This window comes from Coregonus lavaretus (genome assembly GCF_964263955.1).
Source record: "Coregonus lavaretus genome assembly, chromosome: 26".
NCBI lineage: Eukaryota > Metazoa > Chordata > Actinopteri > Salmoniformes > Salmonidae > Coregonus > Coregonus lavaretus.
Genome location: NC_140013.1, coordinates 36,954,095 through 36,980,885, shown reverse-complemented (window position 1 = coordinate 36,980,885; position 26,791 = coordinate 36,954,095). Strand labels below are relative to the sequence as shown.

The 26,791-nt window shown below is 43.1% G+C and overlaps 1 pseudogene across 1 annotated transcript in view; it reads left to right on the top strand.

Annotated features, from left to right (window-relative positions):
• Nucleotides 1–3,221: 3,221 nt before the first annotated feature.
• Nucleotides 3,222–26,791, top strand: part of LOC311102018 (sucrase-isomaltase, intestinal-like) — a 59,428-nt pseudogene continuing 35,858 nt past the window's right edge. The window contains exons 1-10 of the transcript in view: nucleotides 3,222–3,240; nucleotides 5,152–5,237; nucleotides 5,618–5,739; nucleotides 6,016–6,124; nucleotides 6,234–6,385; nucleotides 12,027–12,198; nucleotides 12,476–12,575; nucleotides 15,457–15,570; nucleotides 16,171–16,263; nucleotides 17,765–17,896. The product of the transcript in view is annotated as a sucrase-isomaltase, intestinal-like (transcript). The remainder of the gene's footprint in view (nucleotides 3,241–5,151; nucleotides 5,238–5,617; nucleotides 5,740–6,015; nucleotides 6,125–6,233; nucleotides 6,386–12,026; nucleotides 12,199–12,475; nucleotides 12,576–15,456; nucleotides 15,571–16,170; nucleotides 16,264–17,764; nucleotides 17,897–26,791) is intronic.

The following is a 26,791-nucleotide window of genomic DNA, read 5'->3' as shown; positions in this document are numbered from 1 at the left end:
GTATAGCCTGCTAGCTGAATGTTGTCATTGTTGTCGTTCAGCCACGACTCGGTGAAACATAAGATATTACAGTTTTTAATGTCTCGTTGGTAGGATAACCGTAATCTTAAATCGTCAATTTTATTCTCAAAAGATTGAACGTTGGCTAATAGGATTGATGGGAGAGGCAGTTTACTCGTTCGCCGTCGGATCCTTACAAGGCACCCGGATCTGCGTCCACGATATCTCCGTCTCTTCCTCAAGCGAATGACGGGGATCTGGGCCTTGTTGGGTGTCTGTAGAATATCCTTTGCGAACGCCTCGTTGAAGAAAAAGTCTTCGTCCAACGCGAGGTGAGTAATCGCTGTCCTGATATCCAGAAGCTCTCTTTGGTTATAAGAGACGATGGCAGAAACATTATGTACAAAATAAATTACAAATAACGCGGAAAAACACACATAATAGTACAATTGGTTAGAGGGCTGTAAAACGGCAGCCATCTTCTTCCGGCGCTGTTCTGTGATGATTGTCACGTTTAATAGTTGCTGAGCGCATACAGTGAAGTTATAAAACACTCTCGTATTTTTCCTATTTTGTTGCATTACAACCTGTAATTTAAATTGATATTTATTTGGATTTCATGTAGTGGACATACACAAAATAGTCCAAATTGGTGTAGTGAAATTAAAAAAATAACTTGTTTCAAATAATTCTAAAAAATAAATCGCAGAAAAGTGGTGCGTATATATGTATTCACACCCTTTGTTATGAAACCCCTAAATAAGATAGGGTGCAACCAATTACCTTCAGAAGTCACATAATTAGTTAAATAAAGTACATCTCTGTGCAATCTAAGTGTCACATGATCTGTCACATGATCTCAGTATATATACACCTGTTCTGAATGTCCCCAGAGTCTGCAACATCAATAAGCAAGGGGCACCACCAAGCAAGTGGCACCATGAAGACCAAGGAGCTCTCCAAACAGGTCAAGGACTAAGTTGTGGAGAAGTACAGATCAGGGTTGGGTTATAAAAAAATATCAGAAACTTTGAATATCCCACAGAGCACCATTAAATCCATTATAAAAAATGGAAAGAATATGGCACCACAACAAACCTGCCAAGAGAGGGCCGCCCACCAAAACTCACGGACCAGGCAAGGAGGGCATTAATTAGAGAGGCAACAAAGGGACCAAAGATAACCCTGAAGGAGCTGCAAAGCTCCACAGCGGAGATTGGAATATCTGTCCATAGGACCACTTTAAGCCGCACACTCCACAGAGCTGGGCTTTATGGAAGAGTGGCCAGAAAAAAGCCATTGCTTAAAGAAAAAAATAAGCAAACACGGTTGGTGTTCGCCAAAAGGCATGTGGGAGACTCCCCAAACATATGGAAGAAGGTACTCTGGTCAGATGAGACTAAAATTGAGCTTTTTGGCCATCAAGGAAAACGCTATGTCTGGCGCAAACCCAACACCTCTCCTCACACCGAGAACACCATCCTCACAGTGAAGCATGGTTGTGGCAGCATCATGCTGTGGGGATGTTTTTCATTGGCAGGGACTGGGAAACTGGTATGATGGATGGCGCTAAATACAGGGAAATTCTTGAGGGAAACCTGTTTCAGTCTTCCAGAGATTTGAGACTGGGACGGAGGTTCACATTCCAGCAGGACAATGACCCTAAGCATACTGCTAATGCAACACTCGAGTGGTTTAAGGGGAAACATTTAAATGTCTTGGAATGGTCTAGTTAAAGCCCAGACCTCAATCCAATTGAGAATCTGTGGTATGATTTAAAGATTGCTGTACACCAGCGGAATCCATCCAACTTGAAGGAGCTGGAGCAGTTTTGCCTTGAAGAATGGGCAAATATCCCAGTGGCTAGATGTGCCAAGCTTATAGAGACATACCCCAAGAAACTTGCAGCTGTAATTGCTGCAAAAGGTGGCTCTACAAAGTATTGACTTTGGGCACGCTCACGATTTCAGTTTTTTTGTGTTATTTCTTGTGAAATTTTTTTTTGCATCTTCAAAGTGGTAGGCATGTTGTGTAAATCAAATGATACAACCCCCCCCCCAAAATCAATTTGAATTCCAGGTTGTAAGCAACAAAATAGGAAAAATGCCAAGGGGGGTGAATACTTTCGCAAGCCACTGTATACTATGCAATCGTGGGTTTATAACTATGTTTTATTTGAGTATGACACTAAGACAGTTGCCAGCTTACACTACTGTGCAACCTAGTTTCAACTGTTGCTGGCCTACCCTGTCTGTAATCATTCAAGCAAACCTCAGGTAGGCTACAGAAGTCCTTCAATGTGTATCGGTTAATCAGTCATGACACGAGAGACGTGTAGTTTATTGAGTTGGTAAGGAGAAAAAAACAGGCTGAAGACAACGTATAGCATAACCATTAGTTAAAACAGATGAATCATGGATAGCGAAATGAATGAATTACAGCGAGTGTTTGACATGCTTTAGTCTGACAACTCCTCAGTTCTCTTTCATCAAGCTGCAAGAAAATAAATGTTTACCTGTTGCACAGTTGTCGGCTACAAAAGCTATGTTGTACATTTGATACCGAAAAGTTGTTAATTATTATTTCATGAATATTCTAGCACCAGCTACTCCTTGTCATGCAGCCTTATCAGTCTTAGGGCTGGATTCAGAAGATGTCTGAAGGGTCCTGTTGATTATAGAGGTGAGACTTTGACCCTGTCTGTTAATGATAGTATAGAAGGTGTCTGAAGGGTCCTGTTGATTATAGAGGTGAGACTTTGACCCTGTCTGTTAATGATAGTATAGAAGATGTCTGAAGGGTCCTGTTGATTATAGAGGTGAGACTTTGACCCTGTCTGTTAATGATAGTATAGAAGGTGTCTGAAGGGTCCTGTTGGTTATAGAGGTGAGACTTTGACCCTGTCTGTTAATGATAGTATAGAAGGTGTCTGTAGGATCCTTGTGGAGATCAAGTTGAGCTGCTATTTTGACATCAACAAGAGGTCAAAGGTAAGGGAGACATGATCCTTATCATATGTCTGACAATGCAAATGATCTTGGATCATGTTTGTAGCTCATATGGAGAAGTTGGTTACTGTGTTTGGGTCAGACAGAACATGGCCACTGTGCTGCTGGGTGAGACAGAACATGGCCACTGTGCTGCTGGGTCAGACAGAACATGGCCACTGTGCTGCTGGGTGAGACAGAACATGGCCACTGTGCTGCTGGGTGAGACAGAACATGGCCACTGTGCTGCTGGGTGAGACAGAACATGGCCACTGTGCTGCTGGGTGAGACAGAACATGGCCACTGTGCTGCTGGGTGAGACAGAACATGGCCACTGTGCTGCTGGGTGAGACAGAACATGGCCACTGTGCTGCTGGGTGAGACAGAACATGGCCACTGTGCTGCTGGGTCAGACAGAACATGGCCACTGTGCTGCTGGGTGAGACAGAACATGGCCACTGTGCTGCTGGGTCATGTAATATATTAATGTGTTTTTTAGTGGAGATATGTGGTGTGTTAATGGTGGTACACACGTTCCCCGGCGGTCTGTTTTCATGCCCCCACAGGCTCTTCACACCACATTAAACAAGCTGGCCATGCTCCTCACACACAGACATTCACCTTGCCTGTGCCTCCACCAGTACTGGGACTGGGGCCTAATAGGTAGGTAGATATGACGGGTCTGTTTATAAAGACTGGGGCTGCTCTCTGCACTAGGATCACTGAACCACTGAGTATCGAGCGCTCTCTCTATCTCTCTAACACACACACACACATACACACACACACACACACACACACACAAACACACACACACACACACACACACAAACACACACACACACACACACACACACAAACACACACACACACACACACACAAACACACACATACACACACACACAAACTCACGCACACAAACCCACGCACACACACACACACAAACACACACACACAAACACACACACAAACACACACACACACACACAAACACACACACACACAAACACACACACACACACACAAACACACACACACACACAAACACACACACACACACACACACACACACAAATACACACACACCCAGTCTCCCCTCTGTCTTCTTCCTCTCCCACTGACTCATTTTCTATATCCCTCTTCCTTTCTCTCTCCAGTCCGTTTGTCATGTCTGGTGTCAGTGAGAAACAAGCTGATTCAGCCTGGGATGATCCAGATTTAAATGTGGTTGTCCCCGAAGAAGGATACAGACGTATGTTCTCTTGTGTCCACTGGTCCCTTTCCTTGACAGCAGTAGTGTTCTCTTGTGTCCACTGGTCCCTTTCCTTGACAGCAGTAGTGTTCTCTTGTGTCCTCAGGTCCCTTTCCTTGACAGCAGTAGTGTTCTCTTGTGTCCTCCGGTCCCTTTCCTTGACAGCAGTAGTGTTCTCTCGTGTCCTCCGGTCCCTTTCCTTGACAGCAGTAGTGTTCTCTTGTGTCCTCCGGTCCCTTTCCTTGATAGCAGTAGTGTTCTCTTGTGTCCTCTGGTCCCTTTCCTTGACAGCAGTAGTGTCCTCTGGTCCCTTTCCTTGACAGCAGTAGTGTCCTCTTGTGTCCTCCGGTCCCTTTGCAGCTCCTTCAGGGTTATCTTTGGTCTCTTTGTTTCCTCTCTGATAAATGCCCTCCTTGCCTGGTCCGTGAGTTTTGGTGGGCGGCCCTCTCTTGGAAGGTTTGTTGAGGTGCCATATTCTTTAATTTTTTTAAATAATGGATTCAATGGTGCACCGTGGGATGTTCAAAGTTTCAGATATTTTTTTATAACCCAACCCTGATCTGTAGTTCTCCACAACTTTGTCCTTGACCTGTTTGGAGAGCTCCTTGGTCTTCATGGTGCCGCTTGCTTGGTGGTGCCTCTTACACACAGGTGGACTATTTAACTAAATATGTGACTTCTGAAGGTAATTGGTTGCACCAGATCTTATTTAGGGGCTTCATACTGTATCAAAGGGGGTGAATACATATTTAAGCACCACTTTTTCGTTATTTATTTTTTAGAATTTTTTGAAATAAGTTATTTTTTTCATTTCACTTCACCAATTTGGACTGTTTTGTGTGTGTCCATTACATGAAAACACACACACACACACATTTGCAAGGCACTGTATTTCCTGTATGCTCTGACAGAGACCACAGACACCATAGTTCCAGAATGTCCCAATATTCCACTGGTGGAGAGAGTCGACTGTTTCCCTGACGCTGGTTCTTCTAAGGTAAGTTTCTATGGAGACCTGGGTCCTCTACTCCAGGCCTAAACACATCTCATCATGCCTAGAGGATTTACTTTCACATCATTACTTAAGAGAATGCGGATATCAGGAGTACCGAACCCTCCTCCTGGAGAGGTTTTACATCAAACCCTAATCTAGCATGTCTCGTTATACTTAGTAGCTACCCAGCAGGACCCTGATTAGCTCAATTAGGACTGTTACAACTGGATTGGAGCAAAAACCTGCATATCCAGTAGATTTCAAGGAGGAAGGTTGGCCAACCATTGCATATGTAATAAATGCTGCTGCTGATGGTGATGATGATGATGATGATGATGCTGATGCTGCTGTTGCTGATGATGATGATTCCCTTCATACCCTAGCTGGGGTGTCAGCAGCGAGGCTGTTGTTGGAGCCCATTGGACGAGAGAAACGCTCCATGGTGCTTCTTCGTCCATTAATGACGGCTACCCTGTGGTCAGCGAGGAGAGATCCAACAGCTACAATGAGCTCTACCTCCAACTTCCTCCCCCTCCCCCGTTTTTCTTCCGTTCCCCTAAGGCATGATTTCTCTCAAATATAACACGTACAGCATATTGCTAAACATGATAGACAGAATAACCGTTTTTCCATTTCCCTACTCGATATCACTACCTTATTCACAGTCAGTCCTAATAATTCAAAACATAGCATGCCCTATACTAGAAATTGCTCTTGAATTTGTCAACATAGATATCTGCTTAAAAATAATAATAATGTACCTTGGTGCTTGTGATTGGAGGCTTGTCGGCCCGTCTGAAGAGGAAGGTTGCCCCTCTCTGTTTGTTGAAGACATAGAGGACCTGTCTTTCCATGCTGACATGCAGACAGTGAACCGACTCAAATTCATGGTACACAAACACAAACACACACACACTCACACACAGCACACACTGAGACAACCAACAATAAAACACCAAAAAAGTCCTCCTGACTCCTGTCCCTGTGTTTTGTCCCCAGATCTCAGATGCCCATAAGCAGTGATTTGAGGTTCCCCATGAGCACGCCAAGCCCCCTATCACCCATACCTCTGGCTCCCTTAACTACAAGGTAGAGCTCACACACAACACCTTCGGCCTCCGAGTACGCAGGGCAGCTACCAACAAAGTCCTGTGAGTTTATGTGTGTTTCTGTCTGATTGTGTCTTTCTGTCGGTCTCAAAAATTATTTGTCACATCCGTCAGTCTATCTGCTGCAGTCCAACCTTGGTACTAATTCTCTTAGCGAAATACAAGAGAAAATAGCAGCCTATACATCTGGTTACAGCATCACATGTTAGACTTGATCCTCTTACAGGTGCTGTAGACCATGCAGTCACTTCATTAATATGTGTTATTCTGTCAGGACGCCAAAGACACGCACACACACACACACACGTGGCGGTCAGTGCCGTTTAAGATGAGGGAGGATTATTAATTTTTTTATGAGCATGGAGTGACATTCAATACCGCCTTGCACACTCTTGCCTGCATCCAGCTGATATAGGGTGTAATCATTAGTCCAACAGTTGCAAACGAGAGTTTCTACACGACAAATTCAAGTACATTTATCCCGTTTTGTTCCGTTTGCTTCCGTTTAAGAAACGTTTTTCAACAGAATCACGCGTAAACAGTATTCACTCTCATAACAGCCGTGTAGAATTCCTTCTCTTCCCTTCTCTTGAGGATTTCAATGCACAACAAATCAGCTGTTTGTGACCAGGCGAAAAAACCTTTCCAAGCCAAACCTCTACAAACAGCCTACATTGTTGTCCCCATATTAGCTAAAGTAACGTCATAGTCAGCATAGCTAATAGAACTAACACGTTAGTAAACCCGCTACAATCATGCAGTAACGTTAGTGTACAGTCAGTAAGCAGTTACACCGGCGGGTGGCAATAAATTAAGTAATACCAAAAGCTTAACTTGACTTGGAAGAGTTCCGGTGTTATGTTGGAAAGTCGTAGCCAGCTAACTAACAGGTTACTGTAGCCCTTCTTTGCAAAATTGTGTGTTTTAATCAGTTATCTGGTGACATGTGATAATATTTAGTATAGTTTTATCTAAAAATGATAACTTTTCTAATGTTTTACAATTTGTATTTTTATGAAATTCACTGAGGTCCTCCCCTTCCTCCTCTGAGGAGCCTCCACTGATGCACACACATGTTTTCCATGTTCCATGTCAGTATCCCCTGGCGATCAAGACGGTGTAATTACGCTTGTGTCACTCTGAGCAGGCTCAGTCAGTCTGTGGGACATCAAAGTCATTATACCAATCAATTACACCTCCAACCAGCCAACTTTAAAAAAAAACTTTTTACGGTCTCCGTGTAAAAGCATTACACCCCCAACCAGCCAAATAAACCTTTCTACAGTCTCCCTGTAAAACCATTAAAAACATGATTATGACTCCTGTTAAAACCATTAAAACCATGATTATGACTCGAGTTAAAACCATTAAAACCATAATTATGACTCCTGTTAAAACCATCAAAACCATGTTTATGACTCCTGTAAAAAACATGATTATTACTACTGTTAAAACCATGATTATGACTCCTGTTAAAACCATTAAAACCATGATTATGACTCCTTAAAAACCATTAAAACCATGATTATGACTACTGTTAAAACCATGATTATGTCTCCTGTTAAAACCATTAAAACCATGACTATGACTCCTGTTAAAACCATTAAAACCATGATTATGATTCCTTTTAAAACCATTAAAACCATGAATATGACTCCTGTTAAAACCATTAAAACCATGATTTTGACTCCTGTTAAAACCATAATTATGACTCCTGTTAGAAGCATTAAAATCATGATTATGACTCCTGTTAAAACCATGATTATGATTCCTGTTAAAACCAATTATGACTCCTGTTAAAACCATTAAAACCATGATTATGATTCCTGTTAAAACCATTAAAACCATGATTATGACTCCTGTTAAAACCATTAAAACCATGATTATGATTCCTGTTAAAACAAGATTATGACTCCTGTTAAAACCATTAAAACCATGATTATGGCTCCTGTTAAAACCATTAAAACCATGGTTATGCCTCCTATTAAAACCATTAAAACCATGATTATGACTCCTGTTAAAACCATTAAAACCATGACTATGATTCCTTTTAAAACCATTAAAACCATGAATATGACTCCTGTTAAAACCATTAAAACCATGATTTTGACTCCTGTTAAAACCATTAAAACCATGATTTTGACTCCTATTAAAACCATTTAAGCCATGATTATGACTACTATTAAAACCATTAAAACCATGATTATGACTCCTGTTAAAACCATGATTATGACTCCTGTTAGAAGCATTAAAATCATGATTATGACTCCTGTTAAAACCATGATTATGATTCCTGTTAAAACCATGATTATGACTCCTGTTAAAACCATTAAAACCATGATTATGATTCCTGTTAAAACAAGATTATGACTCCTGTTAAAACCATTAAAACCATGATTATGGCTCCTGTTAAAACCATTAAAACCATGATTATGCCTCCTATTAAAACCATTCAAACCATGATTATGACTCCTGTTAAAACCATGATTATGACTCCTGTTAAAAGCATTGGCCTAAATGAATAGGGCTAAATTGAAATGTTTCTTACAGAAGAAATATGAAAAGCATATGCGTAACCATGGTAGCAATAGAAAGAGAACAGTTTGGAGATAACGGGGAAATGATTAGACCAAAGTTGAGGACACAACAGTTCACCTGACACAAGACTGAACACAAACATTACACTGTTGATTGTATGTGCATTTTCAGTGGTGTAAAGTACTTAAGTTAAAATACTTTAAAGTATTACTTAAGTCGTTTCTTGGGGTATCTGTACTTTACTATTTAGATTTTTGACAACTTGTACTTTTACTTTAATACATTCCTAAAGAAAATAATGAATTTTTAATCCATACATTTTCCCTGACACCCAAAAGTACTTGTTACATTTCAAATGCTTAGCAGGACAGGTCAAGTGTCCAAGTCACGCGCTTCTCTAGAAAACATCCCTGGCCATCCACCCCTCTACAGTCAATAAACACGTTTGGACATTTGGGTATTTGGATTGCTTGTTTCACGTCAAAGCGGTACGTATTATAATCCTCATCTTTCAAAAAATATGGAGCAATCTTAATTTACAGCATTTTCCTCACTCAGACAACAAAACATTTGCAAAAGTCGCCCAATTAGCGGGAGGGATGGGGGCAATTTCTTGTCTTGTGCGGTGCTCAAGGTCAGAATGTCTCTCAGTCAAAACCCACACTGTGCCAGGAAGCACAGAGCCTGAGTTCTGACGTCATGTATAGCATGTTACGTTACAGCCACTAACGTTCCAATTTATACACTTATTAGGTCCCAAAAATGCAATTTTCAACCCGTATACGGGTACGAGTGTAAAGGGCTACAAACATTAAACCACTACTGTTATTGCCGCTGGTAAATAGGACTGAGTGACATGCAAATTAATTAACTTTTCACTCCATGTATAAGCCCTGCAAATATGCTTTGTAAAAGCATTAAACTAATATTATTATCTGCTGCTGAAAATAGGACTTAATGAGAAGTGAATTTATTCATTTACATAGTGCATGGTCCTGTGTCTGCTTTTAGTCTATCTGTCAACTATAGAGGCACACATATACAATGTACAGGACGGTGCAGAATAGCACCACTTGTTAATGACTGTCCGATTATACCACTTCCTCAGTGACTTAGAGGAAAAAATTGTTATAACCACAGTGAATTTGTGTTTAAAGGGTATGACCTTTTACTTTCCTTTGCCCAATGTGCTTATCAGATATCTGGCATTTGGCTCACAGAGATAGAAAGGGATATTGCTTTATACTGCATGCTATATTGCACATTACTGGGTAATATTTACTACATTACTGGATAATATTTACTACATTATTGGTAACATTTACTATATTACTGGGTAATATTTACTACATTACCTGGTAATATTTACTACATTGCTGGGTAATATTAACTACATTGCTGGGTAATATGTGCTACATAACTGGGTCATATTTACTACATTACTGGGTAATATGTACTACATTATTGGATAATATTTACAACATTACTAGGTAATATTTACTACCTTACTGGGTAATATTTACTACATTTCTGGGTAATATTTACAACATTGCTGGGTAACATTTACTACATTAATAGTTAATATGTACTATCTTACTGGGTAATATTTACTACATTGCTGGGTAATATTTACTACATTACTGGGTAATATTTACTACCTTACTGGGTAATATTTACTACATTACTGGGTACTATTTACTACATCCTGAGTGGCGCAGTGGTCTAAGGCACTGCATCGCAGTGCTAACTGTGCCACTAGAGATCCTGGTTCGAATCCAGGCTCTGTCGCAGCTGGCCGCGACGAGGAGACTCATGGGCGGCGCACAATTGGCCCAGCGTCGTCCAGGGTAGGGGAAGGAATGGCAGGCAGGGAGGTAGCTCAGTTGATAGAGCATGGCGTTTGCAACGCCAGGGTTGTGGGTTCGATTCCCACGGGGGGCCAGTATAAAAAAATATGTATTCACTAACTGTAAGTCGCTCTGGATAAGAGCGTCTGCTAAATGACTAAAATGTAAATGTAATTACTGGGTAATATTTAATACCTTACTGGGTAATATTTACTACATTACTGGGTAATATGTATTACATTACTGGGTAAATTGCTGGTGTTGAGTCTCATCAATATATGTCCTGGTTTAGATATAGCTCTTCAGATAACATGAGCAGGTACATGTTGAGAGAGAGAAAAAATCATTGACAGTGTTATTCCTATGATAGTATAAGCTTGCTCTCTGACCATATGGCACTTGTGTCATTCTCCACAGTGATAAAGGCTTTAATAACTAACCATACTAAAATCAATTTAACCCTTAGCAATTCCAATCATACCGAATAACTCTCCACTTTTCAACCATTACATTCAACAGTGCCATGTTTAGGTGAGCTGTGGTAGGGTTGTGTTCCTGTTCCTGTCATCCATTAGCCCAATTACAAGGAGTCTAGTCTCTTTAGGTGGACTTCCCCGATGGACAGGGAGTACCAAGGTCATTATACTACACTGTGATTGATTCCTCATCCTACAGTACTTAGTAGGATGAGACCTCTATCTCTGTCAGGGGAGTTCCTGTACATTGATTTAGTTTAGACTGTAGTTCGCCTAATGGTCTTCCTTTCTTTGTCTCAGGATGTTGGCTAATGTTTTTCTCACTGTAATAAAAACATAAAGGTTGTTAAAAGCAAGCTCTGCACAGTGCTTAGTGTGCACAGACACACAACTCAATTCATTATACTGCTCTTTATATATATCTCCCTCTCTCTCTCTCTCTCTCTCTCTCTCTCTCTCTCTGTCTCTCTCTGTCACTCTCTCTCTCTCCATTTTACTCTCTCACCCGTCTACTATTGAGCAAGGAATCAGAAGGGAAGATATCTCAATGTATGTCTTGTTAGTAATGTCAGTGGGATTCAACTACACAGGCCTCGTTATAGTGTGTTCTGATAGTCTGTCTGCAGGTTCTCCCAGAGGGTTTTTCCTCCATAACAATGGCCTGTCAGCATACTGTACTATACAGTTCATTACATACCCTGTGTGTTGTAATATAACCACTGTCTCTCCTCTTCTCAACACAAAAAACACCCACTCACCTCCCAACAAACCCACCACTCCACACACACACACACACACACACACACACACACACACACACAGGCTTGACACCACAGTGGATTCACTTGTGTTTACTGATCAGTACCTGCAGCTGTCTGCCAGACTGCCATCCCATAATATATATGGGCTAGGAGAACACGTCCTTCAGAACTATCTTCGTGGCACCAACTGGAGGACCTGGTCTATCTTCACACGAGATGCATTCCCTAATGGGGTGAGTACTGAGTAGGATATACACACACATACTGTAATGCACACAAATACATTGATCGTTCTCCAACATCACACAAGCAGCATGTATTCTATAAGGAGCACAGCTCATATCTGTCAGCTGCTGTGCACACGGTGTGTGTGTGTGTGTGTGTACATTCCATCCCAAAGGTCGGGTAATTTAATGTCTTGTAAGCTAATTAGTTTGTGCCGCCACCCCCTCAGCTTCGATCCATCCATCTGTCTCTCTCTCTCATCCTTTTCTTTCCTTCATCCCCCAGGGGACACATAACCTCTATGGTCACTATCCCTACCTCCTCTGTCTGGAGGACGAGACTGGCAAGTCCTTCGTAGTCTTCCTCATGAACAGCAACGCAACGGGTTAAAAACACACACACACACACGGGCCTACCGAGCAATCCAAGGCAATGCATCACAGTGCTAGAGGCGTCACTACAGACCCGGGTTTGATCCCAGGCTGTGTCACAAACTACCGTGATCGGGAGTCCCATAGGGAGGCGCACAATTGGCCCAGCGTCGTCCGGGTTAGGGGAGGGTTTGGCCGGGGGGGATTTACTTGGCTCAACGAGCTCTAGCGACACCTTGTGGTGGGCCGGGCGCATGCAGGCTGACCTTGGTTGTCAGGTGAACGTTCTTACCTCTGACACATTGGTGCGGCTGGCTTCTGGGTTAAGCGGGTGGGTGTTAAGAAGCGTTGGGGAGTTGCAGCGATGAGACAAGATCGAAATTGGGGAGAAAAAAGGAGGTACAAATTTAAATAAATATAAAACACACAATCATACAACAGAAACACATGAAAAGATGTGTCCAGAGATCAGAATATACAGTGATTTCGGAAAGTATTCAGACACCTTGACTTTTTCCATATTTTGTTACGTTACAGCCATATTCTAAAATGTATTAAATATTGTTGTTTTTTTCTCAGCAATTTACATAAAACAGCCCACAATGACAATGCGAAAACAGTTGATTTGAAATTCTTGTAAAAAAAAAAATACAATAAAAAATGAAAAACATTATTTACATAAGTATTCAGACCCTTTGCTATGAGACTTGTTTCCATTGATAATCCTTGAGATGTTTCTACAACTTGATTGGAGTCCACCTGTGGTCAATTCAATTGATTGGACATGATTTGGAAAGGCACACACCTGTCTATATAAGGTCCCACAGTTGACAGTGCATGTCAGAGCAAAGACCAAACCATGAGGTCGAAGGAATTATCTGTAGAGCTCCGAGATTGGATTGTGGGAAGGGTACCAAACAATTTCTGCAGCATTGAAGGTCCCCAAGAACACAGTGGCCTCCATCATTCTTAAATGGAAGAAGTATGGAACCACCAAGACTCATCCTAGAGCTGGCCGCCTGGCCAAACTGAGCAATCGGGGGAGAAGGGCCTTGGTCAGGAAGGTGACCAAGAACCTGAGCGCTCAGGACCTCAGACTGGGGCGAAGGTTCACCTTCCAACAGGACATCAACCCTAAACATACACCCAAGACAACGCAGGAGTCTCTGAATGTCCTTGAGTGGCTCAGCCAGAGCCCGGACTTGAACCCGATCGAACATCTCTGGAGAGACCCGAAAATAGCTGTGCAGCAACGCTCCCCATCCAACCTGACAGAGCTTGAGAGGATCTGCAGAGAAGAATGTGAGATACTCCCCAAATACAGGTGTGCCATGCTTGTAGCGTCATACCCATGAAGACTTGAGTACTGAGTAAAGGGTCTGAATACTTGTGTAAATGTGATATTTCTGTTTTTCTGTGTGTAGATTAATAAATTTTAGAACATGGTTGTAATGTAACAAAATGTGGAAAAAGTCAAGGGGTCTGAATATCAAATCAAATCAAATGTTATTTGTCACACGCGCCGAATACAACAGGTGTAGACCCTACAGTGAAATGCTTACTTACAAGCTCTTAACCAACAATGCAGTTTTAAAGAGCAGCAGTAAAATTACAATAGCGAGGCTATATACAGGGGGTACCGGCACAGAGTCAATGTGCGGGGGCACCGGTTAGTTGAGGAAATGGAGGTAATATATCAATGTAGGTAGAGTAATTAAAGTGACTATACATAGATAATAAATAGAGAGTAGCAGCAGCGTAAAGGGGGGGGGGGGGGGGGGGGGCAATGCAAATAGTCCGGGTAGCCATTTGATTAGATGTTAGGAGTCTCATGTCTTGGGAGTAGAAGCTGTTTAGAAGCCTCTTGGACCTAGACTTGGCACTCCGGTACCGCTTGCAGTGTGGTAGCAGAGAGAACAGTCTATGACCAGGGTGGCTGGAGTCTATGACAATTTTTAGGGCCTTCCTCTGACACCGCCTGGTATAGAGGTTCTGGATGGCAGGAAGCTTGGCCCCAGTGATGTACTGGGCCGTACGCACTACCCTCTGTATTTTATTTTTATTTTACCTTTATTTAAGTAAGCAAGTCAGTTAAGAACACATTCTTATTTACAATGACGGCCTACACCGGCCAAACCTGTAGTGTCTTGCGGTCGGAGGCCGAGCAGTTGCCATACCAGGCAGTGATGCAACCAGTCAGGATGCTCTCGATAGTGCAGCTGTAGAACCTTTTGAGGATCTGAGAAACCATGCAAAATCTTTTCAGTCTCCTGAGGGGGAATAGGTTTTGTAGTGCCCTCTTCACAACTGTCTTGGTGGTCTTGGACCATGATAGTTTGTTAGTGATGTGGACACCAAGGAACTTGAAGCTCTCAATCCACTACAGCCCGTCAATGAGAATGGGGGCGTGCTTGGTCCTCTTCTTTTTCCTGTAGTCCACAATCATCTCCTTTGTCTTGGTCACGTTGAGGGAGAGGTTGTTATCCTGGCACCACACGGCCAGGTCTCTGACCTCCTCCCTATAGGCTGTCTCATCGTTGTCAGTGATGAGGCCTACCACTGTTGTGTCATCGGCAAACTTAATGATGGTGTTGGAGTCGTGCCTGGCCTTGCAGTCATGAGTGAACAGGGAGTACAGGAGGGGACTGAGCACACACCCCAGAGGGGCCCCAGTGTTTTTAGGATCAGCGTGGCGGATGTGTTGTTACCTACCCTTTCCACCTGGGGGTAGCCCGTCAGGAAGTCCAGGATCCAGTTGCAGAGGGAGGTGTTTAGTCCCAGGGACCTTAGCTTGGTGATGAGCTTTGAGGGGACTATGGTGTTGAACGCTGAGCCATGGTGTTCCTAAGGCACTGTATCTCATCCCTGTGTGGTTTTGTTTGAGACCCTGTCCAGAGGTGACGCTTCAGCTGGCCCCAGTAGTGACCTACGGAACCATTGGAGGAGTTCTGGACTTCTACATCCTTCTGGGGGGACACACCTGAACAGGTGGTACAGGAGTTCCTATAGGTGAGACAGAGAGCGCAGTTGACTTTCACTTGAAGCTGATCATTTGGAAGTGTGTGGTAAGCATGGATGCTCTGTGATGCAGTAATACAGTGATACATTTGGAATCAGTATATGTGCATGTGTGTTGAGTGTGATGGAAGGAGTCAGGCGCAGGAGGGTAATCACCGAATACAGAGTTTATTCCTTTGTGGACACACAAAGGCGCTTAAATAGCGATCAACGAAACAGGCTCAGGGGAAACTCTCATCCCTGGCAAATACTCTGTAACGGTAGAATCCAATAATACATAGGCACAGGGGAAAGTCTACCCTGGCAACAAAATGTACGAGTAGCCCCCCCGAGCTACACTACTCTCACAAATAACAATCACCCACAAGGACAAGGGGGCAGAGGGAACACTTATACACGGACTGATGAGGGGATTCGAACCAGGTGTGAGTGATTGACAAGACAAGACAAAGGTGATGATGATTGGGGCGGCAGTGGTTAGTAAGCTGGTGACGACGAACGCCGAAGCCTGCCCGAACAAGGAGGGGAGGCAACCTCGTCCGAAGTCGTGACAGCATGTTACATGTTTCTTGTGTGTGTGTGTGTGTCCAGCTGATCGGCAGGCCAGTGATTCCTCCATACTGAGCTCTAGGCTTCCAGTTGTCTCTTCGGGACTATGGCAGTCTGGATGAAGTCAAGACAACCGTACGGTAGAACTACGGTAGAACTATTGGTTCTATAGGGACCTAGGTCACACACTAGCTCACCAGACATTTGGGAACCAAGTCATTATGTTAGAGCTAGAACCCATCTAGGAGCTAGAGAACTATGGAAAACCATGAGGTACCAGCAAATCAGAAAGTGAAAATTGTCCTGTATGTCCACCAATAACAAAACGGGAGCAATGGATTAGTAAATTATACCCACCAATCACAAGTAAGGGAAATACTGCTTGGAAGCCAGGAATCATTAGAAATCAGTTCCACACTGAAAGCTATAAGCAAAGGTCCGTAATCCACCTACCACGAGATAGGATTCAGCTGTAGACGAGAGATATGAAGCTCTCTATCAGAGCTGGAAAGGCAGCATGTGTGAGGGAGATGACCTTTTGCTCTCTGGGAGAATCCTGTTCCCTGTCAAATGGGTAGAGTCTGATAGTCTGGTCTCCAGTCCTTCAGGAGTCTCCAGCAAACGGGATAAATATTTACCATGTGAAAACTCATCAGCTCCTAACGAGAATTTAACTAACCTCCAAGACAATCAAGAGGTCTAACTTTGACACAAACAATCACAAAAAAACGCAGAAAAAACAAGCGTACTCTTTTTGTTTTAATAACCGCGTCCTTAATGTCCCCCTTCGACATTAAGATACAGCTGGTTGACAGCGGATATATTGAGGGACATATTTGATAGCGATCAGATAGACCACAGAGGGCATTATCACATTATCCTAATACGTCTGGAACTGATTACCATTAGCAGGGAACTGGCAGGAGCTGGGAACCATCTGTTAGAGTGATACGGAGAGGGACTGCCAAGCCACAGAATCAAGGCCCAGACCAAAAACAGAATGTGCTAACACTCTAGAATCCTCCAAAGGTTCCACTACACATTAGCCAAGTCACTAGCACTCACATCAAGGTCTGAGTCTTGCAGGCATGCCAGTAGGCTTCTGCTAAAGCAGATGCGCTTAACTTATGCTAAGACGCAAATATGTGTGAGGGGAATGCATTAAAGTAATGTAAAAATATGCTAATTTCTGAATCTGAGCGGATGTGTTTAAGTTACGCTAAGTTGCAAACATTTGAGTGGATGCGTATAGTCTCTGAGTCATTCTATATGCATTACATTCATACTAAGATGCAAATGCATTTAAGGGAATACATTTCAGTCATGCCAAGACGTTAATATTTTATTTAAACGCATTATAAGATGCAGCTTATTTTGAGTGGACGCATTGCACCGCAGTAAATACATGCCAAGTGGCGGAGTATTTAAGCCATACTGTCAAATATCTGAGTGACTTGGACTGAATGTAAACATGCAATGATGCTGATAATATGAGTGGTTGTAAAGACAAATACTGCGTGATTATGACAATAGCGTTCAAATCCTATAGCCTCAATTAAAACATTATATCAGACCTACTGTATGATTTACTATGTGTATGTTACTATATCGTCTACCTGTTTCTCTTCTGTCCCAGGACATCCAGTATACTGACATTGACTATATGGAAGAGAAGAAGGACTTCACTTATGATGCGGTCAAATTCAGAGACCTCCCTCAGTTCGCTGATTACGTGCACGAGAAGGGACAGAAGTACATTCTCATATCAGTGAGAAACACACGTTGATTTGTTTGACTCGTTTTTGACAACATTATGTTGGTTCTAAGTTAGGCTATGTCATTACAAGATCCAGCTTTGAATGAAACAATATTCACATTTGCCTCGGGAAAACTGCACTTAATGAAAAAATGCACCCATTTCAATAGTAGCGGGAATCTTGTAACTTTGCTATTATTTATACAAGTTGAAGTCGCCTCATCCACGGGAAAGGTGATGCGTTGCATTGAAAATGTGCACTTTTCGCCGCATAAAGGGAAAAATGCAGTCGTCAATGATTCATCCTGTGCCTAGGCCTATTGGAAATCATCTTCCTTCCTTTGCCTAGACCTGAGAAAAGATAGCCTACCCTATGACAAAATGTGATGCACACGCCATCCGATTGTTTCTCACACATCAAAGATCATTCCCTCTATAATAGGCTTTCGTTAGATGTTTTGATAGAGTTTAGTGCAGTTTTGCCAAAGAAAATGCTGCCCCTGATTGGAAAGTGACTGTATAAAGAACATCATGTAAAAGGATGGGTCATTACCCACCAGTTAGAAGATCAACGGGGCGTGACCGACCGAGGAACACAGAAGGATGCCTGGGTCACTGAGGCTGATGGAGAGACTCATCTGCTGGGAGAGGTACTGTAGGTGGGAAGGAGATACCTAGTCAGTTGCACAACTGAATGCATTCAACTGAAATGTGTCTTCTGCATTTAACCCAACCCCTCTGAATTGACATCCACGTAGCAGTTGTTGTTTAAGTGCCTTGCTCAAGGGCAGAACGGCAGATGTTTTACCTTGCTGGCTTGGGGATTCGAACCAGCAACCGTTCAGTTACTGGCCCAACGCTCTTAACCGCTGGGCTACCTGCCACCCATGGTGGTGGTGATGGTAGTACTGGTGGTGGTACTGGTGGTGGTGATGGTGGAGGTGGTGGTGTTGGTGGTAGTGATGGTGGATGTGGTGGTGGTGGTGGTGGTAGTGGTGTTGGTAGTGGTGTTGGTGGTTGTGGTTGTGGTGGTGGTGGAGGTGGTGGTGCTGGTGGTGGTGGTGGTGGAGGTGATGGTGTGTGAGTGCGTCCGTGCGTGCATGCATGTGAGAGAGGTAGACTGATCAATCCCATTGTCTAGGCTATGTGTGCGGAGAGAGAGAGAGAGAGAGAGAGAGAGAGAGAGAGAGAGAGAGAGAGAGAGAGAGAGAGAGAAAGAGAGAGACAGAAACAAAGATAAGCCACATATCTCATGGGTTAAGTCATTATTTTTTACCCAAACGATTAAGCCTGGCCCAGTGCTAATCACTTTTTTTCTGGTTTTATATCAGGTCAAACATACGCATTGATTCTACATTAGTGTTTAATCTCAAACTGTTCTGCATCACAGCCTGTGTGCTCCAAGTGTTAGCACAGACTGTGCTTACTTAAACCGTGTGTGTGTGTGTGTGTGTGTGTGTGTGTGTGTGTGTGTGTGTGTGTGTGTGTGTGTGTGTGTGCGTGTGTGTGTGTGCGTGTGTGTGTGTGTGTGCGTGTGTGTTTGTGTGTGTATGTGTCTTTGTGTTTGTGTGTGTGTGTTCTGTCTCACTGAGTGTGCTTTTAAAAACAATAGAGACAGCCGATGAGTAATGGTCCAGATGGCGGGATGCAAGCCATATTGGAGCATGCAAGGACATGCAGGTCTTTATTATCGCATTAAGGGTTAAGGGCTGGTGTAGATAATATATATATATATATATTATATATATATATATATATATATATATATATATATATATATATATATATATATACATATATATATATATATATATATATTATGGCATTAAGGGTTAAGGACTGGTGTAGATAAGATATTTATTATGGCATTAAGGGTTAATGGCTGGTGTACAGTCATGGTCAAAAGTTTTGAGAATGACACAAGTATTGGTCTTCACAAAGTTCGCTGCTTCAGTGTTATGAGATATTTTTGTCAGATGTTACTATGGTATATTTTGTTTGTCCACCCGCCTCTTGAGGATCGACCACAAATTCTCAATGGGATTAAGGTCTGGGGAGTTTCCTGGCCATGGACCCAAAATGTCAATGTTTTGTTCCCCGAGCCACTTAGTTATCACTTTTGCCTTATAGCAAGGTGCTCCATCATGCTGGAAAAGGCATTGGTCATCACCAAACTGTTCTTGGATGGTTGGGAGAAGTTGCTCTCGGAGGATGTGTTGGTACCATTCTTTATTCTTGGCTGTGTTCTTAGGCAAAATTGTGAGTGAGCCCACTCCCTTGGCTGAGAAGCAACCCCACACATGAATGGTCTCAGGATGCTTTACTGTTGGCATGACACAGGACTGATGGTAGCGCTCACCTTGTCTTCTCCGGACAATGTGTTTTCTGGATGCCCCAAACAATCGGAAAGGGGATTCATCAGAGAAAATGACTTTACCCCAGTCCTCAGCAGTCCAATACCTGTACCTTTTGCAGAAAATCAGTCTGTCCCTGATATTTAATCCTGGAGAGAAGTGGCTTCTTTGCTGCCCTTCTTGACACCAGGCCATCCTCCAAAAGTATTCGCCTCACTGTGCGTGCAGATGCACTCACACTTGCCTGCTGCCATTCCTGAGCAAACTCTGCACCGGTGGTGCCCCGATCCCGCAGCTGAATCAACTTTAGGAGACGGTCCTGGCGCTTGCTGGACCTTTTTGGGCGCCCTGACGCCTTCTTCACAACAATTGAACCTCTCTCCTCGAAGTTCTTGATGATCCGAGAAATGGTTGATTTAGGTGCAATCTTAATAGCAGCAATATCCTTGCCTGTGAAGCCCTTTTTGTGCAAAGCACAAGAAGAACAATGATTTCAAGCACCACCCTCCTTTTAAAGCAATCAGCATGACAGAGTGATCTCCAGCCTTGTCCTCGTCAACACTCTCACCTGTGTTAATGAGAGAATCGCTGACATAATGGCAGCTGGTCCTTTTGTGGCAGGGCATAAATGCAGTGGAAATGTTTTTTGGGGATTAAGTTCATTTTCATGGCAAAGAGGGACTTTGCAATTAATTGCAATTCATCTGATCACTCTTCATGACATTCTGGAGTATATGCAAATTGCCATCATCAAAACTGAGGCAGCAGACTTTGTGAAAATGTGTATTTGTGTCATTCTCAAAATGTTTGACCACGACTGTAGATAACGACCACAGTCTGCTCTGGATGCCTGCACAACTGTAGGATGGTGTTGGCTGGAGAGGGTTACTAAGATCCCACATGTACAAACACCTGTTACATGTTTTTTAATATTGAATGGTTATCGATAAACTTGAAAGTTGAAAAAACGGATTAAAGAGTGTGTTTGGGAAGTTAGAAGAGGTGTGTGGAGAATATAATGACATTAGGGGAGAATTTGAGAGCGGGAACAGACAGAATAGGGGGAGAGGTAATGGACAGGGAGAGAGAATGGAGAGAGAAAGATGGAGGGAGAGAGAATGGAGAGAGAAAGATGGAGGGAGAGAGAGAAAGAAATATGGTGTGTGTATGTGTGTGTGTGTTTATGTGAATGTGTGTGAAAATGATTCATATTCTATTTCTGCTAGTGGTTGTTAGCGGTGGGATAAAAGCTAGGTAGTTTTTTACTGAGGGGAGAAACCTTTATAATAATAATAATAATAATATGCCATTTAGCAGACGCTTTTATCCAAAGCGACTTACTTACTCTGTAACCCTGTCATACAAGATCAGCCCAGACCTCAACCTAACCTACAAACACACACATAACTACAAACACACACACACACATGCACACACAGCTACAAACACACACACGCATATGCAATTGAAAAATGTCTCTCTCTCCTTCACCCCCCCCCCGCCCCCCCTTCCTCTGAGGATTAATCATTGCTCTCTGTGCATGTCATTAGCAATGGCTTCAAACACACAGTCACTCTGGCGATTTATATTGCATTATTGATTGATGCTCTCCTCCTTTCTCCTCCCCTCACTCTCCTCTGTCCTTCTCTCCCCTCTAAACATTGTCCTCCTCTCATTCCTACCATCCTTTCTCCTTCTCCCCTCCTACCCTCTCTCTTTCTCTGCATGGCCTTTGCTCCGCTTCTCCCCCTTTCTCTAGGTCTACATCTCCTGAGTCTTTCTCTCCTCTCTTCTCTCTCTCTAGGTCTGGCCAGTTGAGACAAACTACACTAACCGCAGCTGTACAGAGTGGTGGGCTGAGAAGTATGTCAGGTTCTCAAAGGAAACGTGATGCTCTGTGGAGTGTAAGTCTGTTCTACTAATGTTTGATTGTACTATATTTATTTTCATCATCAGTTAATGTAGTCCTTCAAAACCCAAGTCTGACATACACATCCACACATCCCAACTCTGTATTCTATCTGACAGGATATGAATGAGGTCGCCAACTTCAAGAAAGGCTCCAACTACCCTCCCTTCACTCCTAATAATGCTGTTTATTAACCCTCAACTACCCTCCCTTCACTCCTAGTAAGACTGTTTATTAAGCCAAATCAGTGTACCCTATGTAATCTAGTATCTCTGGTGAAAGGAGCCACATTCTATTTTTGGATATGAACAGGAAACACAAACCTTTTCTCATGTCTCCTTTTGATAATCTTTGTTGATTTGCACAAAAGGTTTCTAATGACATGTTTAGGACTTGAGAAAATATAAAAAACTCTGTCACCTCATCCTGTTAGCATACCGCTCGCTAGTGCCACTCCTCGGTCACCTCATCCTGTTAGCATACCGCTCGCTAGTGCCACTCCTCTGTCACCTCAGCCTGTTAGCATACCGCTCGCTAGCGCACTCCTCTGTCACCCCATCCTGTTAGCATACTGCTCGCTAGTGCCACTCCTCTGTCACCTCATCCTGTTAGCATACCGCTCGCTAGCGCACTCCTCTGTCACCTCATCCTGTTAGCATACCGCTTGCTAGCACCACTCCTCTGTCGCAGTCCTCTTTTGTCCTTACTTTTCTTCCTCTTTCTTCTGTCAATTTCTCTCTCTGCTAATTAAAAGGCGTTATTGGCAGAGACACATTTTGTAAACATCATCAGAGCCTAGTATTGTTAGGAAAATCAATGGACATTCTATTTAGCTAGCTTATTAGAGCAACAAAGCAACAATGATCATACTCTCTCTCTCTCTCTCTCTCTCTCTCTCTCTCTCTCTCTCTCTCTCTCTCTCTCTCTCTCTCTCTCTCTCTCTCTCTCCACACCCTTCCCTCGCCCCCTGCTCTCCCTGTAGTGCTTTGAAGCTTGTGTTTTGGGGGAACCGGACCCTGATGCTGACCCGCTCCTCCTTCCCTGCAATGGGGAAGTACTCTGGCCATTGGCTGGGTGACAACGCTGCTAACTGGAACGACATCAAATAGGCCATACCTGGCATGTTTGGAGTCCCCTACGTGAGTACCTCAAGTGATGTCTGATGGTTTGATACCGTAAACTATTGATTTACAGGTTTGTTTATTTATCAGTTTGAAGACTGAAAAGTGTCTTCACCGGAAGCTTGTACTTCACTACCACAGCTGACACAGAGGCAGGTTAGTGAGAAACACTTACCGATGATATATTTAAGAACGGTTCGAAGCCGTTTGGCTCTGGCCTCTTGTCGACAGGACAGACAAATAACAGTGTGCAAACGTCAGTTAGAAACCAACAGGGAGTCATAAACACATGCACATGCTTACACACGTGCAAGCTCACACACACTACTCCAGCTGTGTCAGGGAGTGAAAGAGTTGCCAACCCCAGTCCTGAAGGGACTCTGTCCGAGAGGTTTTCCAATTCTTGTTTGGCACACAAACCCATTCAAACTCACTCTCTCTTTCAATCACACACACACACACACACACACACACACGCACACACACACACACACACTGGGATTTGGATCGATGCCCTCCCATTGAGCACGCTGTAAAGTGCCCTGCTATCAAACTAAAGCAACACTCAAACACACATCTCTCAAAGGATGGACCATTGATTGGGTATTCTCTTTCATGCTTACCATATGCAATTACCTAAACACTGTATACAGTGAGGGAAGAATTTTTTTTTGGATCCCCTGCTGATTTTGTACGTTTGCCCACTGACAAAGAAATGATCAGTCTATAATTTTAATGGTAGGTTTATTTGAACAGTGAGAGACAGAATAACAACAACAAAATCCAGAAAAACGCATGTAAAAAATGTTATGAATTGATTTGCATTTTAATGAGGGAAATAATTATTTGACCCCTCTGCAAAACATGACTTAGTACTTGGTGGCAAAACCCTTGTTGGCATTCACAGAGGTCGGACGTTTCTTGTAGTTGGCCACCAGGTTTGCACACATCTCAGGAAGGATTTTGTCCCACTCCTCTTTGCAGATCTTCTCCAAGTCATTAAGGTTTTGAGGCTGATGTTCGGCAACTCGAACCTTCAGCTCCCTCCACAGATTTTCTATGGGATTAAGGTCTGGAGACTGGCTAGGCCACTCCAGGACCTTAATGTGCTTCTTCTTGAGCCACTCCTTTGTTGCCTTGGCCATGTGTTTTGGGTCATTGTCATGCTGGAATACCCATCCACGACCCATTTTCAATGCCCTGGCTAGGAAAGGAGGTTCTCACCCAATATTTGAAGGTACATGGCCCCCTCCATCGTCCCTTTGATGCGGTGAAGTTGTCCTGGCCCCTTAGCAGAAAAACACCCCCAAAGCATAATGTTTCTACCTCCATGTTTGACGGTGGGGATGGTGTTCTTGGGGTCATAGGCAGCATTCCTCCTCCTCCAAACACGGCGAGTAGAGTTGATGCCAAAGAGCTCGATTTTGGTCTCATCTGACCACAACACTTTCACCCAGTTCTCCTCTGAATCATTCAGATGTTCATTGGCAAACTTCAGACCGGCCTGTATATGTGCTTTCTTGAGCAGGGGGACCTTGCGGGCGCTGCAGGATTTCAGTCCTTCACGGCGTAGTGTGTTACCAATTGTTTTCTTGGTGACTATGGTTCCAGCTGCCTTGAGATCATTGACAAGATCCTCCTGTGTAGTTCTGGGCTGATTCCTCACCGTTCTCATGATCATTGCAACTCCACGAGGTGAGATGTATGGAGCCCCAGGCCGTGGGAGATTGACAGTTCTTTTGTGTTTCTTCCATTTGCGAATAATCGCACCAACTATTGTGACCTTCTCCCCAAGCTGCTTGGCGATGGTCTTGTAGCCCATTCCAGCCTTGTGTAGGTCTACAATCTTGTCCCTGACATCCTTGGAGAGCTCTTTGGTCTTGGCCAATTTGGAGAGTTTGGAATCTGATTGATTGATTGCTTCTGTGGACAGGTGTCTTTTATACAGGTAACAAGCTGAGCTTAGGAGCATTCCCTTTAAGAGTGTGCTCCTAATCTCAGCTCATTACCTGTATAAAAGACACCTGGGAGACAGAAATCTTTCTGATTGAGAGGGGTCAAATACTTATTTCCCTCATTAAAATACAAATCAATTTATAATATTTTTGACATGTGTTTTTCTGGATTTTTTTGTTGTTATTCTGTCTCTCACTGTTCAAATAAACCTACCATTAAAATGATAGACTGATCATTTCTTTGTCAATGGGCAAACGTACAAAATCAGCAGGGGATCAAATACTTTTTTCCCTCACTGTACATGTATTCTGCCAATTTAGCCTTTTAACAAATGGAAAGCAATATCAGGCAAGATAAACAACACCATCCCAGACCCTGCTGTATAGTTTCCAATGCTATATCTGTGTGTTTTCCTGAGTGTGTTTTTGTGAGTGTGTCAGTATTTGTAACGTTCTGTCCTGTCCTGTCCTGTGTGTTTTCAGATTGGTGTTGATATTTGCTGTTTCTTTGACGACACGTCAGAAGTCGTTGTGTCGTCGTTGGATGCAGGTGGGAGCATTCTATCCCTTCAGCCGGAACCACAAAGCCCAGTACCTCAAGGTACCTGTTCCCTTGTTCTTTTTTATACCAAGTATGGAGTCAAAACGTAAACCAAAATTATGAATCCAAGTATGGATATATCAAAATTAAAGCAGAGAATGATTTCTGACGAAGGTTCACGTTGTGAACTTTTTGGCCAAAGGGCCTTTTTCAAAACCAGTCTCAGTTTCCATGCTCAGTCTCACTTTACATGTTGAGTAGCTACTGGTCAAGACTTCTCAGGACATTATATATATTCATCCCCTCTCCTCCCCCCTCTAACTATTCTCTAGGTTGTTGCTATAAAGAGAATATGTTCTCAGTCATCTTACCTGGTAAAATAAGGTTCAATAAATAAATACTTACATTTCAGTGAGACTTGACATGTCTGGTCTTGAAGTAAGGCCTTGCTGAAATGTAGATTTTTGACTTTGTATTTCAATGAGAACAATATTTAAATTGTGGGGAGAGAGAGAGAGAGAGAGAGAGAGAGAGAGAGAGAGAGAGAGAGAGAGAGAGAGAGAGAGAGAGAGAGAGAGAGAGAGAGAGAGAGAGAGAGAGAGAGAGAGAGAGACAAAGAGAGAGAGAGAGAGAGATAGGCCATCTGCCGGCAGACAGGATATGTTGATGAATCTGAAGAGTGATTCACACTAATGAGATGGATCATGTCTAACCTTTGCTTTGCCCTAATCACTTCTCTCATCAGAAGGCCATACAGGGCAAAGTCCTCGACACACACACACACACATTTTGGACATTGAGGATTAGCCATTCAGCAGCTAATCATCCACTCAGACTCCACAATTAAGATATTTTTAATTTTTCCTTTCTCTGTCTCTGTTGTGTCTCTTTCTCTGTCTCTATGGTGTCTCTGTCTCTGTGGTGTCTCTGTCTCTATGGTGTCTCTGTCTCTGTCTCAATGGTGTCTCTGTCTCTGTGGTGTCTCTGTCTCTGTCTCTATGGTGTCTCTGTCTCTGTGGTGTCTCTG